Genomic DNA, 22,059 nt, shown 5'->3' on the forward strand with positions numbered 1-22,059 from the left:
TGGTTCCAAATCAGGAAAAAAAAATGCCCTAATTTTTTCAAATTTTTATTCCTCACCCTTCCTGGCCCTATTTCATCAAGAAGTTTATACGTATGAATGATCAAACATCCACCATTTACCCAACACTGGACACAGAATATAGCCCCTGCTCTAGTAACTTCTTATCAAAATAGGACCAGGAAGGCTTAGAGATAAAAATATGAAAAAATAGTGAATTTTTTGATAAATTAAAATTTAATATTTAAATTCAGTTTTTCGTTTTTGTTTCTTTTTAGTTATTCGTTATATCGATGGTGTTGCGAAAAGAAAGACCAATCTGCAAAGTATTATTATTGGCTGCCCTTTTTTGGATAACACATCGATACGGGTATGTTAAATGAAATTTTAGGTATTTTGTGTGTTATGTTACAAATATACAAAAATTTCCTTCAAACTTCATTCCCAAATTATCAAATTATTTTTTGCAGCTTTAACTCATCCATCAGTAACGACCAAAATAATCCACCACTAATTCCAGAATCTCATTAAAAATTTCCTCTTCTATGCCTTCTGATCAACGACTTAACACACCAATTTGCCAAACTGACCAACACAACTCAATTAGCAATGAACAACAAATACAAAAAAAAAAAACAAGGGTAAGTCCAGTATACAACCCTTGCAATCTATCAACAGTACCATGACGGAGGAATGCATTAATTGGCATCCATAAAACCAAAAAAAAAAAAAAACACCAGGTCATGACCTAGACAACGGTGTAAAGTCGAACAATGAAGAAAAAAAAAAAAGAAAAACAAACCACAACAGCAGTTTCGCCACTTGAAAAGGGTCATTGAATGTCCATGTCCGAACCCGCGGGGTGTGAGAAACATGGAAGAAATAAAAGTGAAAGGCACAAAAAAGACTACTGTAGGAATGAGGAAGAAAAAAAAATAATTTTTAAAAATACCCTCCTGAATTCAAGGGGTGATTTTCGATTTTATTTTTTTTTTGTGGTAAGAAAAAAGAACGGCGGCATTTTAAACAGGACACAGAATAAAATGAAAATGAAAAAAAAAAAAAAAAAAAAACAACCACCGATGACCTAAGGCGGGGACATCGACACCACTGAAAGTCCACCTTGTCCAAGCAAAATAGGATTTTTTTTTTTTCTGTAAAACTTCTTTGTAATATACGGAAGAGAAAAAACTACGGAACGTGCCGTTACCATAGTCGTCAGTGCCATCGTCATCATCGTCGTCATCATTTTCTCTGACCTTATCCTGTTGCTTCCGCCATCCACACTCCATAAAGGATAATTGAATGAAAACGGCGAATAATTTATCTGGCAAAGGAGGGCAATCGCTATACGCTATACACACACACAAATACAATACACAAAACAGACAGACAGATATAGTACAAAAATTGGCAACAGAGAACGAACGATGGCAGCCGTCCATTTCTGCCAAAGCCTCCTTCTGTCTTGGATACTATAAAAAAAAAACAACAACCAGAAAAAAAGAGCAATAAAATTCCGGATTTTATGCGAATAAAGTCCTAATTCCCACAATTTGTTATTCAACAGAATAAAAGAGAGAGAGACCAAACCATACCCCTCACAAAAGGACCTGTTGCATGGACTCTACGCAGCACGCAGTGAACTTAAATCGAGTCGAGGTAGAACTTCAAAGGCAAAATTGCCAGCCATTTTCATGAATAGGAGACAGAAAAAAAAAAAAACATAAATTGCGAAGGGCACTTGAAGCCTGGACCTATGGAGGATATATTCAAGGACACGACAACGAAGAGTGACCTTCCTTTCTCATTCCTTTTTATCAAATTTGCTGCGACACTGCAGCCAGCAACCAGTAAAAAAGGAAACAAGATTTTGGCATCGGAACTTGTCATCGTTTTGTGCGAAAATTTCAACGCATCTCCTGCGAGCAACCTCCGCAAGGCAATTTCCACCCCCAACCATCATCAATCCGGGGGTAATATTTTCATTGGATTTTATTTTTCCCTCTGTGCTGTCATCGAACAAGCACCCGGGGGATGTAGATGGATATAGAGATTGTATACAGATGGATGGAGGAGGACTACAAAATTGACAACGCACCATAGCACCGCACCCGCATTGCAAAACGATGCAGAAAAACAGGCCACAAAAGAAATTGGCAACCAAACCAGCACTGAATAAAAAAAAAAAAACAAAAACAAACAAACCAACCAACCAACCAACCAACACACACACTCTCTTCGCCGCCAACAACCCTCTTGAATATTTACAAATGGCATTATTGCTGTTTTGGTGGTTTTTCATATATATTATTTTTGCAATAGTATCAAACACTAGGATCTTGTTGCTTTTGTATGAGCAAAAAAAAATGAACATGAACTATCGATGAGGATTATCCTGCCGCCAAACTGACACCCACCCCAATTTGATTTCAAATGTATTTATACCATCACTATATCAGCACTATACAACCACCACCAATTGGCAAACAAGACAGAGTCATTGGAAATGGAATGGGGTTATTTGTGCCAAAAAAGGTAATTGTTCCTCCGTTTAGCCCGCAAATTGGCAAATGCGATTTACCCTCACCCTCGAAGATTACATTAGGATGAACTAAAGGGAATTTCTCCAAAAGGACAAATTAGACAGTTTAAACGATAAGGGTTTTCTGAACTATCCGTCTACCCCAATATCTTCTAGACTTTAGATACAATTAGAACAGATCTATAGTCGAAAAGTTTACTCCAACCATACAAGAGTAGGTAGGTACTATCTAATGACAACTCTTTTTTTGAAAATCAATTTTACCTTTCCCAAAATAGATATTAGGGTGGGTCAAAAAAAATCGAAATTCTTTTTTTTGAATTGGTACTCCGAAAAATCGATTGCTAGACCCCTCTAGAATATACACACCAAATATGAGCTCTTTATCTTAATGGGAAGGTCCTCCGCTTTGCAATTTTCCATTTTTACATCAAGCTTCTACTAAAAAAAATAATTTTTTGTATTAATTGACTTTTTAGCAAATTTCTTTTCATATTCTTGTAGGAAATTGAACGCTCTACAAAAAAGGCCTTATACACTTTTTTCGTTTATCTAACCGTTGAATAGATATTTGAGGTCCAAAAATCGAGAAAATCTTGAAAAATTCGTTTTTTGTTCTTAATTTTGTAACAAATTGAAAAATTATAATATAATCAAACGCGCAAAATATATTCTTATTGGAAATTGATTCCTCCACAAAAAAGGTGTTGTTATTTTTTTTTCATTAATCTAACCATTCTAAAGATATTCGAGGTCAAAGTTAAAAAAAAATTATAAAAACATTTTATATTTTTAAAAAAATTTCCAATTCACTGAAACTTCATTATTTTCAAATTAGCAAGATATATTCTTGTAGGGGCTTAAACGTTCTACAAAAAATTCCTTGGAATCAAATTGATTGCTTTAACCGTTTAGAAGATTAAAAAATTTTTTTTTAGTAGAAGTTTGATGTAAAAATAGAAAATTGCAAAGCGGAGGACCTTCCCATTGATATAAAGAGCTCATATTTGGTGTGTATATTCTAGAGGGGTCTAGCAATCGATTTTTCGGAGTACCAAATCAAAAAAAAAAAAGAATTTCGATTTTTTTGACCCACCCTATTATAAATATATTTTGCATTCAAAATATGTTACTGCAAATACAAAATATTTTGCATTAGAAAAAAAAATGTATGCAATTAATGCTTTTTCCACAATAAATCATCGAATTTGTTAAACAATTATCTATTTGGCCGAATGGTCCAAATTTTACGAAATTCTACCAATATTATGGAAAAAAATATTTACTGTACAGATTTTGCATTGAATTTTATTTTCATTTTGTTTTTGCAATAAAAATAATATTTGCAATGCAATTTTTCTCTATTCGCAGTAAATATTTTTTAATGTAATAAACACATTTGACATTTGACTGACAAAAGAAAAATCACCTCCTTAAAAGTCAATGCGAGCGCTTTATTGCCAACTCTCTAGACTAGATTAAGGCCTCTTAGTATTTAATATCTACTATCTAATAACAGTGAACAGTACAATGTTTTAAAAATCAATAGAATAGTCTACCTTTGCCAGTTAAAATTGTCTTTAATTGCTTAAAGGGGAGTTATTTTTGCCGTGGACTCTTCAAATATTTTTACTTTTGAACTTTATGTTTTTTTTTTTTTTATTTCAATCATTATTTAATTTATAAAATCATTTTTGTAATACCAAAAAGCAGATTTTCTTCAAGAAAACATTATTCTGTAAAAGATGCATCGATACAACTTTGGTAACTTCTAGCTTTAAAAAAAATTGTTTTTCTTGTTACCTAAAAAGAACACACAACAAAATAAAGATTACAGTTAACTATTATATTGAGAAGTAAGGTGCATCATTTTTAAGCCATTCGTTAAGCATTGTGCATCGATCGTTTTAATAAAGCTTCTTGTAGACTCCTCTATAAAATCCTCGTTGTCTCCAATTTTGCAACTACAAAATTTGGAGATTAACTTCAACTTGGTACCTGGTTGGTCCATGAGAGATTACGTGATTGTGCTTTTGGTGATGTGCAGAGGGTTTCCGTAATTTTTAATATTCAAAGGCTCAACTACATTGAACATGTTTTGAAAGGGTTCATAAGAAAAAATATTTGTATAGCTATAATACAAATGGTTCTTTTTTTCAACCAAAATCTTAGATTTCTGCGTAATTTTTGTGTCGTAAAAAATATAAAAAATACTTTTGAAAATTTACATTTTTGACTACTTTAACAGTTTTTAGGCCAATATAGTAAAGGTTCAATGCCTTTCTTTTTAAACACTAACTTGTAATTGAATGGCTAGTACAGTTTTTCAGTATAATCTTCTTTGCGAAATAGGTATTTTCATGGCTAAGAAAACCGGAGCATATATCGTGCCTAAGATCTTCGTTTCGAGTACGCTAAGAGAAATTTCATCCTTTTGCGAGAGAGTTTATTTTTACAAACCATACAACAGTACAGTCTGCGAAGATAAGTGATGAAGCTTTTTATTAATTTTTCGAAAAGGCGTTATTCGGTAATTGCTTTTTCAGCCTACAGAAACAGCAATGTAAGGCTAGGCGCACACATGCGAGGAGAAAAACAGAAAATTGTAAGGCAAAAGGTTGAAACGAGCTTCTAAACCATATGAATGGTTTCTTTATTGTTATGGACTATGCTTTAGGAAACGATTCATGGGCATATTAGCAAGAAGTCGTTTTTAGTTGAACATATAATCAGGGCATGAAAAAAATGTTTGATTTCTTACACATTTTTTTAATGAAAACTTTAAAAAGCTGAAAACCATATAATTTTCCATGATATCCACGAACGATCTATCATAACTTATAGCAAAAACTTAATTTCATATTTTGGTTTATGAAGAAATACACTTTTCTTTGTAACAAACCTGTGTGGAGGAAATTTATTTTAATTTATAAATTTTTTTTAAAGCTAACTTTTGCTTTCAAAGATCACATTTCTAAAATTCAAATTGATCATCATCGATATATATCGAAACTTCAAACATTTCTGAACTATTTTCGTACTTTTAATACAGTTGAACAGAATTTTGTAAAAATAAAGGTAATTTTTTTCCAAACCGGTCCCTGCGATTTTTATAAAAACATGCAACTGCAATCGCAATGTAAAATGTAGTATGGTCAACGTTGATTCAATTTTGAATAAAAATAAATTTTTAAATGATGGTCTTCAACGCAAAATCATTCCGAAAAACATTTGAATCAAAGTGGTTTCCGTGTATTTTAACAAGGAAGTTTCACACAGTGTAGAACGGTTATTAACTTCTAACTTTGTTTAAAATGACAACTTCAATAATTTCAACAGATTTTTCTTAAACAAAAGCTTGTATTGTATTAATTAAAAATTTAATATAGAAAAATTTATTTTTTGGATTAAGAAAAATATATTTATTTTTTAATATTACGAAAACGGGACATTTTTTTTTTTTTTCTTAGTTTTAATTTGGTTAAATATTTAGCCGAGGATAAGTTTTTAACATTTGTATCTTTGTCACGAGGAAAATAAAACACAGCTAAAGTGAAATATAATGAAAAATATTGATTTTGCCTATAATACAAACTCATAATGTTGCATTACTTTCCCAATTTTATTTCTTTATTTTCTGTTTTTGATTATTTATTAATAAAATACATTAATCCTTCTGCAAATAATATATCCTCTGAAGATAAAAATTTAACAGGGTCCCAGAGCAGGGTAAATGTTTGACAGGTGAAAAAATTTTTTTTATTCAAAAATGTATTGTCAAAAATTTAACCTCGGCTAAATATTTAACCCAATTCACACACGGACTTATGTAGTGTGTAAACAATAAGATACAACAGATGGTATGCCAACTATATTTTGAATCGTAATTTTTTAATTTTGTATGTATGTTTCTAAAAACACCTCTTAATGAAATAAATCAAGTTGGCTACTTAGGTATGCAGAGTATTGAGCTTAATTTAAGCTCCGAAACAAAATCCTCTCGAAAATACATTTGATCTAAGATTTTGGATAAAATTTTGTATGTTAGCTAAAATGAAGCATATATTTTGAGCACTTGACCATTATTTGTAATTATCTTTGAAGTAAGTTTTTTTAATCCTGTGACCCCCCCCCCCCCCGCCCCCAACCAAATTTCTTGATCCGCGCCTGGTCACAAGTGGCTTTGAAATTGGGTTGGGGTCAAAATTCTGCTTTTCATATTTCTGATTTTAAAAATTCTGCAAAAAATTAAAATTCCAAACCATTTTTTTAATTTTTTGCAGAATTTTGTAAAATCACCTCCTCGCTGCTTATTTGATTATTTACTCACTTATCACTTTGTCAATTTTTGGTATGTTCATTGTTTGTTTTTTAAATCAATTTTAAAAGCTGAATTTTGAAAGACAGAATAGAAAAAAAAAGCACAATTTTTTAAAACAGAATTTTCAAAAAAAATGCAGAATTTTGAAAGATAGAATTTTGAAGCCAGAATTTTGACCCGCTCCCTTTGAAATTGATAAAAAGGAAGTATGTATCGAGGCCCACTCAAAAATTTTCTGCAGATTGCTTCACTATAAAGGTATGAAAAGCTTATAAGTACTGAGAAAATGATTGATCTTGATATTAAGCATTTAAATAGAATAGAATTTTCACTGCTAGTAACCATTATTGGACTTAGGGCCAGTTTGTTCACGCTCGATTATTATCTTTTAATCAAGGACTATTTCAAGGAATATCCTTGATTAGAAGATACTCGAATGTGAACAAACTAGGGCTTATATCTCATTTAATATAGGTTTTAGATATTTTTAAATCAACAAATCTGCAATCTGGTGAAATACACCTTTTTAATATAAATTTGAAAGTGACAGTTTTACAGTTTTTGGCTGAATAGAGGGGTGCATTATTTTTGCAAACATTTTGCACAATAGCTTCGCTAAAGGCAGTTGCTTGGCAGCCAGTACCAACATTCAGCATCCCTCCTTTCTTCTTCTTCAAAAAAAAAGAACAGTAAGGGTAAAGAAAGATAGAACTGAAGTTGGGGTAACTTTTAGAGATGGTTTAACTGCGAGAGATCTGTGTTATCCTTATCCTTGTGTTGTTTGGCATATCCTTTCAAGAAAATTGGGTAATAAATAAATTTGGCAAAGCGTTGCTGACATGTTATCGATGCGAGGGGGAGGGTTTATATTATAGTATAGTTACCGTGTTGCTATCGAGAGAGTCCTCTCTCGTGTCTTTGTCATCGCTTTATTTTTCTCGATGACTGGTAATGTCATCTTGTTCCTTGTGCAAAAATATATAAATATAACCAACAAAACGAATAACAACAACAATATAAAAGGGCAAAAACCTCAAGTGGGGGTGGTTTGTTTTGATAATACGATTGCAATTTTCCATGTGATTGGGTGTAATTTTGGCAAATTTGTCATATGCTTGTCGATGTCGAGTCGATGTCATAAGCAATACAGAGGGGTTCAATTTTTTCATCTATTTTAAGCTGGCATTCCCACGGTTATCTTCGATCAGGGTAATTTAGAGGTGGGTTTCGCCTTCCTCATCATTTTTGTTGTTGTAGATATTCTTCTTTTATTCTTCACCATGGAAATATTGCGGTGCGGTGCGAGCAATTACCCCCGGCTTTGGTATTATTATCGACTCAATGGCACTTAAAAGGGCATAATTCATGAGTAATAAATTGATTGCAACTTAGGATTGCAAACTTAACTCTCGAGGCCAGACAAAGATGCCAGACGGTCCGACAGACAGAAGAACGGACGGACGGAAACACCAATCTTTTCAAAACATGTATAAGATGGGTATATGTTTTGTGTGGATATTCTTTGCCATCATTCCAGATGGTGGAGAGTTTGGGTTCGTTGGCGCAGTCGGTCAGTTTTTTATCACCGATTAATTAGAGTTTGATAAATATACACGCCGTGAGTAAATAAATCAAAAAAGTAGGTACTGGCTTCAACCATAGTCTTTTTGGCTCCCCTTCTGACAGGCATTTATTTTATTGAGGGAGTATTTTACTTTAGAGTCTAAGTAGGGGAGAGTGGGGCCAAATGTAACACTTTTTTCTAAAATCGATGGTTCTCCTACAAATTTGAAAGTGGGTCAACCAGACCTTATTTAAATTAAAGACCCATGTTTTAGCTCCAAGATGCATCATAAAAATTTAGCAAAACATAACGGTAATGTTAAAAAATAAAGCTTCCAAAAAAAAAATCGTGTTGTTTCAACTTACCCCACATACGGGGCAAAGTGTAACACATACCGGGGTAGGTTGTACCAAGAACTAAAAATAAGAGAAAAATACTTTTATTTGTTTATATTTATTTATTTTTAATTAATAACAATAAAAACAAACCTCAGTCATGAAATTTTGGTGCAAATTTGTAAAAAGTGGAGCAAATCCAAGATTTCCAGAGAAAATTTGACAGTAGTCTTAAATAAAAGTTATTTGAATTCATAAATTGTTTTATAAGCTTTATGAATTCAAGTGGTGGTTCAAAAATGTGTTTCCAATTTCAAAATAAATACAAATTCATTTACAAGCATTCATATTCAGGGTTGTTAATTATATTAGGTAAACAATTTTTCAGTATAGGTAGGTTTTTACATGGTACAACTTGCCCCGGAAAAATGTTACAACTAGCCCCAGCATGAAATTTGGCACATAAAATCAATTTAAAAAAAAAGCGAAACTGATGTAGACATAACATATACACGCAATTTGAGCCAAAACACATTTGCATATAACAAAAAAACACTTAGCACTCTATCTTTTTCGGGTAAAGAGGTAGACCAAAAATAAAATTAAAAAAAAAAGTTACAAACATGCATTTTTTGGGCACCACTAGTGTAACTTCTCACCCTGTCGTCTAATCTTCATCTGAAGAAAATGTGCCGGTAGATATGCAAAAATTGAGCATTTTTCTCCTTTACGCGTTTCTTAATATTGAAAGGAACATCGCTTTTTTTAGCTGTTAATTCTTACCCCTGTTACATTTAGCCCCACTCTCCCCTACACGGATCATGTATCTAAATTTACACACACGAATTATTATACCTACCTCTGAAATATCTCTAGGTAATAGGACTCTGTGGAAGATTGGTGGTTTCATAGTTTTTCTATAAGGATGAGGTGTTTTTTTTTTTTTTTTTTCTATATTGCGGATTGAAAAAGATGCGATCTTTATTTGAAGCTGCATGAAATGTAAACGTTTTGGGCTGTTTTGCTCATTCAGCTGAGTCTTGAGATGGACTGGAGCAAAAAAAAATAATGTTCGATGGACGATGGATGTGTGCAGTTTTGGTAGAGCAATGTTGTAGGTATACCTACTCATATAGCTATTCGTGAATCTAAAAAAAAAAGAAATAGATTTAACAAATTTAAGAAGCTACACCTGATATTTGAAGTTATAATCAAAAAAAGAGGTTGTCTGTAAAGCTGGTTTACGGACGATGATTTTACCTGATAGAAAACAGGTTGTGTGCTTTTAAAATGAGCCATTTGAAGGGTTTATTTATTTCAAACAATCATAATTTACAAGAAAAAGCTAAAAAAAAATACCTTTTTTCTTTTCTCATTATATTAATTTTTTTTATTTTAAAAGCTCAAAAAAAAAAAAAAATTACACCATTAAAAAGCCAAATATTTCTTCTAAATAATAAAACCATTTTTACAATGAGCAAAAAGTATTAAAATAATTTCTTTAAAACAATCATTTTCATCAAAAAAAGCAAAGAAAACATGTAAATTTATCTTCTCACGCTATTAAATCCACCATCTGAAAGCTTATTGTCTTAGCTTAAAATATATATATAGATCAAGTCTATGAGACATCTACAAAAAGAGCTAGAATTTTTTAAACTCGATGAAATTTCATCGAAAAAAGCAAAAAAAACCTTTATTTTTATGTTCTCAGGCTATGGAATCAATTTTTTTGTTTGACAACCTATAAAAAAAATATATACCATGAGAAAGCTTATTATTTCACCTTTCATATGATTTATCAATCTTATTTCAAAGATGCCTACAAGAGAAGTTAGAATTTTTTAAAGTCAACCATGTGGAATATCCAGACTGAGATTACGGTACTTCCCACACTGGTGGCTGTTCATGGCGCAACAGATCTCCACTGGTGGTATGATGTTTTTGGCAAGTTTCTTGATTTAACATTGTGTGGCTTGTAGTTAGTCTAGCGTTATGTGTAATATACCAAATGAAATGATACCAATTGTGTCAGGATGCTCATAAATGTTTAATCAAATTTTTATCTGCTCTTGGTAAAAAGTTATAACCTGTTGAATTCTAAAATTTTTTTTTACCGTTATCTCAAAATTGTGTTCACGAAAATGATTGAAATTTCGCACACATATAGTCGTAGTGCATGGTCTATCATTACTCCATGTATAATATTCCTCTATCTATTAAAAAAAAAGGTAAAAATAAAAAACGATGAAAATCGGTTAAAAACGGCCAAAAAACTTGTTTTTTTTTAAACTTATTTTTCTCCGTATTCAGTCAAAACTTTTTAACGATTTCAATTTTTTGCACATGTATGCGCCCTATATGTCCCATATAACTTAAGATTTTTTGAACGCTCCAAAAAAAATCTAATAATCAAAAACTACCCAAAAATACCCCTAAAAAAGTAGGTATTTTTCAAAAATTCATATTTCGAAACGCAGAGTGTTGGAAAAAAATCCGTATGAGACGCCTAATTTTTTTTCTTTCATCTTTCACCTGGCACCTTAAGAATTGTCAAAAAAAAATTTCCCCTACCCATAATCAACATTTTGTCATACCCACAACACCTGATCAACGTTCAAACAAAACGTTATAGCGGAGTTCCAGAATTTTTTGAATTTTTTCTTAAATGCAGTTATCCTTAAATCAGTCTCCTCTATCTATAACAAAAAGAATCAACTCTCTACGACTACGCGTTTAGATTTTAGCCCAAATTTCATCTTTCCGTTGTACCCCTGTTTACTCTATTAAATGACGGAATTTTTAAAAATCTTTCATTTGGATTAGGCTTTAGATTATTATCTTTCAAATAAGCTTTAGGAGATTTTTGTATCTCTAATAGTTTATTTTTAATTTTGAATTTAAAATTTTTGCCGCACTGCGAAAGTGCGAGAGTGTGACGCTAGAAAATGGCGTCACTTTTTTGTGGTGGCTGCCATAGTTCATCGATTTATAAGACGTTATCAAGTCAAAAAAATAATAACTTTAAAATATAGCAGTGACATAAATCCCTATGATCAAAATAAACAGTAGCAGAAATTATTGCTATAAACCACCAACAAATTTACTGTGAATCAATGTGACGAAAATTTCGGAGCATCATTAAAATATTTATAACGATTCTAAAAATCATTGCGATACTATGACGAAAACAAAAGTCAAAAAAATTAATACAATTACCTACCTATAATAATATTGTGGTTAATGTGATTAAATTTACTGCCACAAAACCACAGTTACAAATATTTTAGTGCTAAAATAATAGCAAACAAAATCACCAGTAGAAATCATAAGTCGAAAACTTGATAACAATACTGAAACTGAAATCACTTTGACCAAAATCACTCTGATTAAGATTTTGATCAAAATCACGGTGATGAAAATAAGTTTGATCAAAATCACAGTGATCAAAATCAACGTGATAAAAATCACTATGATCAAAATCACTGTGTGTCAAAATCAATGTGATCAAAATCAAAGTGATCATAATCACTCTGACCAAAATCACTTTGATCAAAACCAACGTGTTCAAAATCACTGTGATCCAAATCAAAGTGATTTAAATCACAATTATCTAAATCAATGTGAAACTTCAGTGACTAAAATTCATGTGACACAAATCATAGGGACCAAAATCAGTATGAAGAATTGCAGCTAAACTTGCACTAAGCATGCAAGAATTGGGAGGAATTGCTGTAACCTACAATTTTCTGTCAAGCCCAAAAATCAATTTTCGGCAATTTTTCTTCAAATAATCTCCAAACTCGAGAAGTGAATCTCCTTTACAATACTCTTGTCCAGTAATACAATTTAGACACCGGAAAACGATGAAATTGACAGCTTAAACGGTATGTAGCCAGCGGCTAGACCAAACCAATATAGACCTCCCTATACACCACCATCCACCACCACTACCACCAAATACAAGCAGCTATCAGCAGCAACAGTTGCAACAGAATACTCTTTGCACATCAACCAGCAGCAAGAAGCAGCCGCATTTCACCCAACAAAATAAAAAAAAAAATTGGTTAAATGGATAGGATGTAAGCCTATAAAACCCATTTTCATAGACTTGTACATTTTTTTAAGCCTCTCAGTTAAAGCAATCTTCTAGTTCATATTTAGGAAACATAAGCCAAAATCCTCCCACTTGCATGGATAATTCACATCCTCATAGAGTTACCATGCAGTTATAGCTAATATTGCACTGGCAAACTGCGAATGCGGAGAGGAGATTCCTTGGATGATGGTTTGAGATGAATGCTGCATGCAGCATGCATGCGCCAGATCAAAAGCGGTCGCTAAATTACACACTAAACGAGATTGTGATAATTCCATAAGTCCATTTTCCTCGACGACGACGATCATCAGCCAGAAGGAACCTGAGCGTATTCTCTTCCCCTCAACTCCTCTTGTCCATATGCCATCATCCGTACACCGCGCATATTCCGGAACGAACTTTTTGTGCAAATATACATCATTTAGCGAAGTGAAAGAGTGTGAATGCCGCAAATGATGATGGATACGGATGGAAACGTTGGTTGTTTGGCGCGGATTGCACCCTCCTCTATGTATAAGCTTCGTCATCATACGTAGAAGGTATAAGAGGCCAACATCATACAGATACAAATTACGGTGATCGAACTGAAATGAATTACTACTTCGGAATTCATAAGATCGTCTAGTTACTTTAAAAATTCCAGGAGTGGATTTGTCATAATGTTCAAAAATGTAGATTTTGCTGCACCGGAATAGTATTTTTTGAACATGGTGCGGTTGTTGTGCGGCGATGTTGCGACGGAATAGTGATTTTTGAACAATGTGTTGTTGTTGTGTGGCGATGGTGCAGTGGAATAGTGATATTTTCGAATGGTGCTGCTGTGGTGCCTCGATGGTGCACCGGAACAGTAATTTTTGAACATGGTGCAGCTGCGGTGCGGTGATGGTGCGACGGAATAGTGATTTTTGAACATAGTGCGGTTGTTGTGCGGCAATGGTGCGACGGAATAGTGGTGTTTAAACATGGGGCAGCTGTGGAATAGTGATTTTTTTAACATGGAGCGGCTGAGGTGCGACGATGGTGCGGCGAAATAGTGATTTTAGAAAATGGTGCGGTAGTGGTTTGGCTCTCAAAAAGTCGTGTGGCAGATCTGTAGCATTGGTCCGGCAGAATTCCATTTTTACTAGGGAAATTTTTGTTCAAAGTTAGGCTGTAAGTATGAGGTTAGCCATTTCTGATTTGTATAACTGCTCACTTTTGGGCCCCCTATCAAACCTTGGCGCATGCCCGTTAGACCTCCCCTGTTCAATAAAAACTTCACAACATCATTCCACCTCCTCATCGTGTGTCGATTGGCGATCTCGAACGTGTTCTGCATGTGTACACATCGTTCATCTCTCACAAAACCTCGCAATGGTGTGTTATAGGCGCGCGAAACCTTGCAGCACGCACTCGGTTAACTAAACTGCTGCCATGGCCCCCAGATATATGTGGCCTAATCTGTATGTTTAACGCCAGTCGCAGTTTGCGTCGTGATCCGCAACATTACACTCTTGCGGGCTTTGTTTTTTCTTTCTTTTGCTTTTGTTTTGATTTTATTATTATTAAAAGCCTTCGCCTAGTTAGCCTAAGCTAGGTTCTGGCTCTCATATCACCTCTATACCATAGTTTGGATATTCTATATACCAGCTCGTAAACGAGAGAGAGGCGTCTCGGCCATGCAATCGCAGGACTGGCAGCCTTGTTATTGAACTTTTATTGAGTGCAAGTCAGGTTAATAGGATGGCAATTAGGTGTTGCGGGAGAGATACTTTCCAAACGCAACCTCCAATACTAGCACTTGTGCGACAACATAGTAATTTCCTTTCACGTCATCATCATCATCATCATTTTTGGACTTGAACGAAGTTATGAAGGAAAAAAACGACGGATGGACAAAAACGGTTAGAGGATGTGCATCTCAATCGATCGATCGTTATCACTAAATCAGGGGTTAATAGAGCTGTGCGCTATGTTAACTGGGCGCACATAGAGTGTTGGGATACCGGGGCCTTAATATCGCACCGTTTGGATCGTACGGATGATAGTCAAGTTGATTACACTTCTGTGTTTGGCGCAACATAGCCACCGAGTGACGGCGAAAACACAATCAACATTATATGCCAGCTTCTCCATATTTATATATATGTAGGTATATGAAAAAGTTAACGGGAAAATTGAAAATTGTTATCCTGAGTAACCACAAGTGAGCGCGCGTGTAGTATTTAAGGTGATGTTCACACTTTTGAAGCTTATGGCTGAAGAAAAAAAGCTATTTTGACGTGTGCCAATCATCGGCGAAATGCATTTACTTTCCAATTACTCCCGATTGAAATGATTATAATTTTTTTTTAGCGAATATAGCGAAGGGCGATTTGGGCGGACAATTGATTGCAAGGAATTATTTTTCTTTTTTTTTTTACGGTAAATTCAATTTGCTGTGAAAACAGGAATCTATAAAATCATAGGAACACTCACTTTAAGTTGCAGTTGAAAGGCTTTTACAGTGCTTGAGGTGTAATAGTTAGAATGAACTATGAGTAGCAACTTCCGCGTTAAATTTTCGCCATAAGCGCTGGGAATTCACTTATAAATGTTGTTTAAAAAAAAGGTACTTGAGACTTTATTTTGGAAGGTAAAGATCTGACATGAATTCTTATTGCGTACCTACGTCCTTATTATAATTTGAAGACGTCAAGGCTTCAAAAATGGTGATGAATATAGAAAATATACATAGTACATTATGAGGAAATAATGAGTTTAGACCAAGAGCCCACAGCAAATTTACTTTGCTCAAAAGATATCGGCTATAGACATGAATCGGTTTTGGTTATATCTCTTGAAACAGACCTCCAAGAAACTTTGAGTTTTTAGTTACGAATAGAACTTAAAGAGACCTTTCTTTTGATATCTCACTCGATGGATTTGGAGGAAATTTTTAAAAATGGAATTTTTTTCGGCAAGGGGTTAACCTTTACTTTTAATGAAGAAAAAAATAACAAAAATAATAAAAAATTATTAAAATTATTTTTGAACTTGACTTTTTCGCAAAAAATACGATAAAAATAAATTTGTAATTTTTTAACCGGAGTGCATAGGCCTGTTTACTGTGAACTCATATCTATAAACCAAAGCTTGTTTCGCGACTTTGGTCAGAAGATATCAGCTCCGGATGCAAGGAAAAAAATAAATAAAAAACGTTTGGTTGGAAATATCCAGACCACTTAGAATCTTTTAGTTTTCAGTTATGAATAGAACTTAAAGAGACCTTTCTTTTGATGTCTCACTCAATGGATTTGGAGGAACTTTATAAAAATGGAATTTTTTTTGGCAAGGGGTTAACCTTGATATTTTCTCAAAAATCTGAAAAAAATAAATTATTTATTTTTTTTAAATGCATAGGCCTATTCGCTATGAATTCATATCTATAAGCCTAAACTCGTTCCGAGACTTTGGTCAAAAGATATCGACTTCAGAATGTAAAGAAAAGGACTAAAAAAATGTAAAAGAAAGAAAAAAAATATGTTTAATTCTAAATATCTCCGGAGCCAGACTTCCAAGAAAATGTAAGTTTTTCAGTTACGAATACAACTTGAAGAGACCTTTATTTTGATATCTTACTCGATGGATTTGGAGGAAATTTTTAAAAATGAAATTTTTTTCTGCAGAAAAAATTTAATTTTTTTTTCTCAAAAATACGAAAAAAAATAAATTTTTAATTTTTTTATGTGAATACATAGATCTGTTGAATATGAACACATATCTTTAATTAAAAACCAATTTCGAGACTTTAGTCAAAAGATATTGGCTTCAGAATGTAAGACAAAGAAAGAAAAACAATATTTGGTTGGTAATAACTCAGGAACCAGACCTCCAAAAATCTTTTACTTTTCAGTCATGAATAAAGCTTAACGAGACCTTTCTTTTGATTTTTATCTTATCTTGTTGTTCTTCCGGTCAGGAAAAATTTTGATTTTTTTTAATTCTAAAATGTATCTATTCAAAATTGAATTTTTGATTTATATCAAAATTATAAACATAAATACTTTTGTACCTATACAAAATTTTGTTGAAATTAAAATAGTGGGTTAAATTCAAAATTTAAAAAACGGTTCTATACTAGGTACCGTTTATAATAACACCGGCACAAAAAAAAAAAAAATTGGCGTGTACAACATAATACTACAAACAAAATATTTTTTTAGTGGTATTTTGCAACTCTACTCAAAACCAGGACCTGATCTGACGATTCACGGATTCAGATTTAGGACATCGAAATACATAACCATAAGTGGGTCTAGTTTTTTGTATACTTCTGTTTTTAGTTTTTGGTGTTATTTTCAAAAAAAAAAAAAACCTCATTAACTCGGACTTCATAGGTTGTCGAAAGCATAGTTGTTATTCGGGCTATAGGTATTTTGAGTAATAAATCAACGATAAGAACAAAAAAACCGGCTGAATGAATAATTTAATAAATTTTCTATCGATATGGATCCTTTTTTGTAAAAACCGAATGAAAAACTATTCAAAAAAAAGAGAAAAAACGACAATTTTGATTTTTCGATGATGGTCACAAAAATTGAATACGGTTAAAATTGGACAAAATATCGACTTTCAAAATTTAGTATTTTTGTTTTAACTATTATCGTTTAACGCATCTTTTAACAAATGGTGATAAGCAGTGATATATTTTTATGCATTTGTTATTCAAAGTACTTTTTTATAACTAACTAGAATTATCTACAAAAAATTACTTGATAAATATTTTCAAAGATTTTGAATTTTTTTGTCAAAAATTTCCTTTAAAAAATCGATTTTTTTTTTAAATAAAAATATCCATCTGAATGGACTCAAAAAAAATATTTCAGAGTTTCTTGCTCATATATTCAGTTCTTAGGTGCCTGTTATTTTCTTCATATTGGTCATTTATTATCCAAAATATAGCCCAAAGACTAAGTATGCTTGGAAAAACAACGTTAAAAAACTTTGAAAAATCATATCCCGAAAACCTATCCGTAAACATTTTTTAGGTAAGCTTTTCGAGTTTTCTGAATTCTATGTATATACGAAAAGTATAACGGCACTTGTGTCCAAAAAATTTAATTTTTTTGTAAGCTATTGCAATTAATTTACAAGAATGGAAGGGACCTACAATTTACTTCCGAGTCCGAACGACTAAGCAGAGATGCACTTTTCAAGACAACTATACCCTTTGAGGAAAAAAAACTTTTATTTAAAGTGGTTAAAGTGGTTATATTTTTTCAAGTAATTATACAAAATCACTTGAAAAACAGTCCAATTCTAATTTCGAATTTTTGACTGAATTTCTTCAAGTTTTAAATGCAACGTTTTAATTAAATCACATTCAATTATGCTCGTATACATATTTTTTCATTCATGTGTGTGTATTTTTATACATTCAAAGTAGGAAAAAAAAAGATGGTAGATAGTGGTAGGTATATCTAGAAAAGGTTGATGGAGATGCTTGGCAATAAAATCACTAAGTTACTCAGAATCCCAGATACCTTAAACTATGTATGTTTTTCAGTTTTATGTACTACATATAATTAATTTACATTCGTTATGTATTTCTCCAACTGAGTCAGTCCTTTCTTACCCCCTTCAAGATTTCAAACTTAAACTTTTCTATATGTGTTTGTACTGTTATAGTAAGGCAACCAGGCTGATGGCAGGTACATACTACTACCATATCTCACAACCTGATGGTAGGTACCTACTTATACAATGTTTCCCCTCATGCAATTCAATGGCAGAGCATATTCATTAGAACGAGTATCCATCGTCAAGAGTTGGTATCCAAGAAAATTTTCTCTCTTCTTCTTCTAGGATTTCAACAATTTTTCGTTTCGTTGTTGTTGCTGTTGTTTTGTATATGTTTTGGCCGTTTGAGGCTATAAAACCAACAACTATACCTACAAATAGCAACAAAAAAACAACAACAACAAACAACAAGAAAAACTTAATATAGGAAGGAGACGATGATGTTGAGAAAAAGTGTCAACTTGTGTTAAGGCGTTTTCAGTCAGTCAACCCCTTTTTTTTTCATTTGCACCCTTTTACCCACTCTTCCCAAGAGTCTCTGCCTCCATATCGTCTTCATCGTTGTTGTTCGTCCTTTCGAAGACCTCGAGGCTCCAGGGGATATGAAAAGTTAAGAAACAAAAAAAAAAAAGGACGACAAAAAAATAAATAAATAGTAAAACATCTACCACAAAAATATTCCCGGTACAACTTGCTCTGATGGCTGTTAAGGAAAAAGTCATTATATTTAGGCGGGGTTTCTTCTCTTCATCTTTACTTTGGTAGGGTATAGAGTCTCTAAGTCTCTATACACTGTCATCTTTGGTCTTCTTCTTTTTCTTTAGTGCAAAACTTGTGTGTGTCTCCTCTTTTACTTACGAACTACGACGACGACGGACGTCTTCTTTTTCATTTTTTCTTATCGTTTTCAGTACTTTTACCAATAATTTTGTTGTTATTTTTCTTATTTGCAAGCAATTTTTTTTTATTTTTATTTTTCTTTATTTTTTTTTTTTTTCATTTTCTTCATTTTCATATTTTTATTTTCATAATTATCATTAAAATCATCACCAGCAACAACAGCTTTTTTGCTTTGGACTTGATGATGGTTGTCGTCTAAGGTCCTTGCGGACGTTACTGGCATAATATACATTCGCACCACACCAGAGCATCATTACCATCAAAAACGACTGACTATATCAAGAAAACCAGGACCCAACAGGATAAATCCCACCAGCAGCGACGACGTCGAAGACGTCATCAGCATCAACGGCAGCAGTAGTCCAAACTCAAATAACTCTTCTCGGACTTGGTATTCAGACTTTTTTTTTTTCAATTCTACAGAAAAAAAAAATGAAAGGTATTCATAAAAAACAGAGAAATTTTTTAGAATGAAAGAGCGAGAGAAAGTTCTTATATTTCTTTTTACTTTGACTTCGAAATGATGGCTATGGCGACGACGAGGAGTTCGTTAGGTAACTATGATATGATGGCAACCAGATTCATACCCTTTTTCCTTCACCCAAGTCAGAGAACATAAGCAGCATCCTTTGGGCTCACCTATTAAATAGAACAAAAATACGTTTTTTTTATATGGTAAGTGTAGGTGCGAGGACATATACAGACATAAAAACAAAATATTTTTTTTTTTTAAGTACCAATAAATTTAGTTCATATGCAATTTTACTTGCTTTTTACTCAAAAACTATTACAAAAATTTAAAGACTGTCTTGGTTTCCTACAATTTAGTAGTTTTTAATAGGTAATTCAGTAGTTTGTATAATTTCAACTATTTTCTGGTACAATACAAATCTTGTCAAAAATGAAAACCTTGATTTTTTTAACTTTAAGAAATTCACATTTTAGTCCCAATCTTGGAATTTATTTTTTGTCAAATATCAAAGTTTCTGTCGGTTTTATAGAAAAAAAACTTGTTTAATGAGTAAAGTAAATTAAAGTTTTAAATACAAACAAATTTTTCGATAATATTGATTCTAAGAAATCTGCAGTTCAACATAATGTACATGTAATTTGAAAAAATAATTTTTTAAGATTTTTGTTTTAATTTAGTAAATTCTTAACAAAATATTGTAAAGTTTGTTATTGGAAACGTTTTTTTTTTATCTCAACTGTGTCGTCTGTATAAAATAAATAAAAAAGTTAAGAATATTTATATAAGATAAAAAAAAGTTTTTTTTACTACAATTTTAATACATACTAAATTATTTTTAAAAGCAACGTTTCGAAATATATAATGTATTTCTTTTTAGCATTCCAAAGATAAATATTGCAATGTTAACGCATAATTTCCTGAAGTATATATGAAAGGTAATAAAAAATCCAACTAATAAGATCTACGGAACTTTCGGTTAATGTTTTAGACGGTAAAGCATTCAAAGTCTTGGTCTGCTATTTTTACATCTTACATAATTTTCAACAACTAATAACCATACATCACTTAAAAAACTAGAAAATCTTAGCAATAATCAAATGGTTAAAATATTTATTCTATTTTGAATTATCTATTTAACACCAAACAAAAAAGTTACGTATACACCACAGTGACCCATAAATTATCCGATTTGCCAGGTGAATGACCCGAGAAGATTTAATAAAAAAATTATTTCTTATACATTATGTTTGATTTTTATTAACCCTCTGTAGGCACACCTACACCCTTATAAAGACACTTTTTTGTGACCACTTTTAATTTTTGTCCTGCAAAATTCGCACCCGTGTGCCGACAGAGGGTTAATTATGGCTTAATTCACACCAAATAGTCGCCTCAGAAGCAAAGTGTCATATCTCAAAACTTATAGCTTTACAGAAAAGCGATTTGAAATATTTTTATTCTTAAGGCCAATTTTTCAATATTCAGTTAAACAGTCAGTTAGTACTTATTCCCCAGATAGAAAAAAAATCAATTTTTCAACAGCCAGATATACATAAAGTAGCTTATTCCTTTAATAAAATATTTAATAAAGGAATAAAACTATCTGCTTCTTTTAGGTCCAATTTATTCACACTCCATTAAATTTAAAGTCGCCATTAAAAAAGGGAAATTTTAAAATTTGTATGCGATTTGACAGTTTTATAATTTTTAATGGAGCCTTTAAAAATAATGGAGAGTGAATAAATTGGGCCTTAGAGACGAATAAAAATTATTCTAAGGAATAATTTTAAAAAAAAATACTGTGTTATTGTCAAAGCGGTTTTGAAGAAAATATCGATAAACAATACAGCGGAACACAAGAAAACAAAAACAATTATGAATAAAATTAACGTTTAAATTTGACAAATTTGACATTTTTTTGTTTTGTTATTATGTAGAATAGATTTTTCTTGATTGAAATTGACAAAAGGTAAATGGAAAGTAAAAAATTTGTTTATTTATTTATTTATTTTTTTTTTTTATGATAACTCTTTTCATTCAAACAACTCTCATTGTAGATAATGTTCAGAAATGATTTTGGTGAATATTTTTAGTCTATTTGATTACGTTCTAAATTTAATTTTGTTTCATTTTTTTTTTACTTCAGATTCTTTGATGTAGTAAGTTTAGAACAAGCTGTTATTTACGATCAGATGCTCTTCATAAAGTTTGTATAGAATTTCAAAGTCTGTCGTTAATTTTCGGCACTTTTCTCCATATTTTGTATTCTTTCAACTTGAAGAGAA

General features: G+C 32.2%; 2 long non-coding RNA genes across 2 annotated transcripts; one reads left to right on the forward strand and one right to left on the reverse strand.

Annotated features, from left to right (window-relative positions):
* Positions 1-246: 246 nt before the first annotated feature.
* LOC129919428 (uncharacterized) lies at positions 247-19,564 on the forward strand. The gene is made up of 3 exons (XR_008773069.1): positions 247-367; positions 468-2,535; positions 19,456-19,564. It is a non-coding gene; the product is annotated as an uncharacterized LOC129919428 (long non-coding RNA).
* A 44-nt stretch (positions 19,565-19,608) lies between these two features.
* On the reverse strand, positions 19,609-20,270 carry LOC129919430 (uncharacterized). The gene is made up of 3 exons (XR_008773070.1): positions 20,040-20,270; positions 19,811-19,941; positions 19,609-19,719 (listed from the first exon to the last, which is right to left on the reverse strand). It is a non-coding gene; the product is annotated as an uncharacterized LOC129919430 (long non-coding RNA).
* Positions 20,271-22,059: the final 1,789 nt, after the last annotated feature.

Source organism: Episyrphus balteatus, chromosome 4, assembly GCF_945859705.1.
Source record: "Episyrphus balteatus chromosome 4, idEpiBalt1.1, whole genome shotgun sequence".
Classification (NCBI taxonomy): Eukaryota; Metazoa; Arthropoda; class Insecta; order Diptera; family Syrphidae; genus Episyrphus; species Episyrphus balteatus.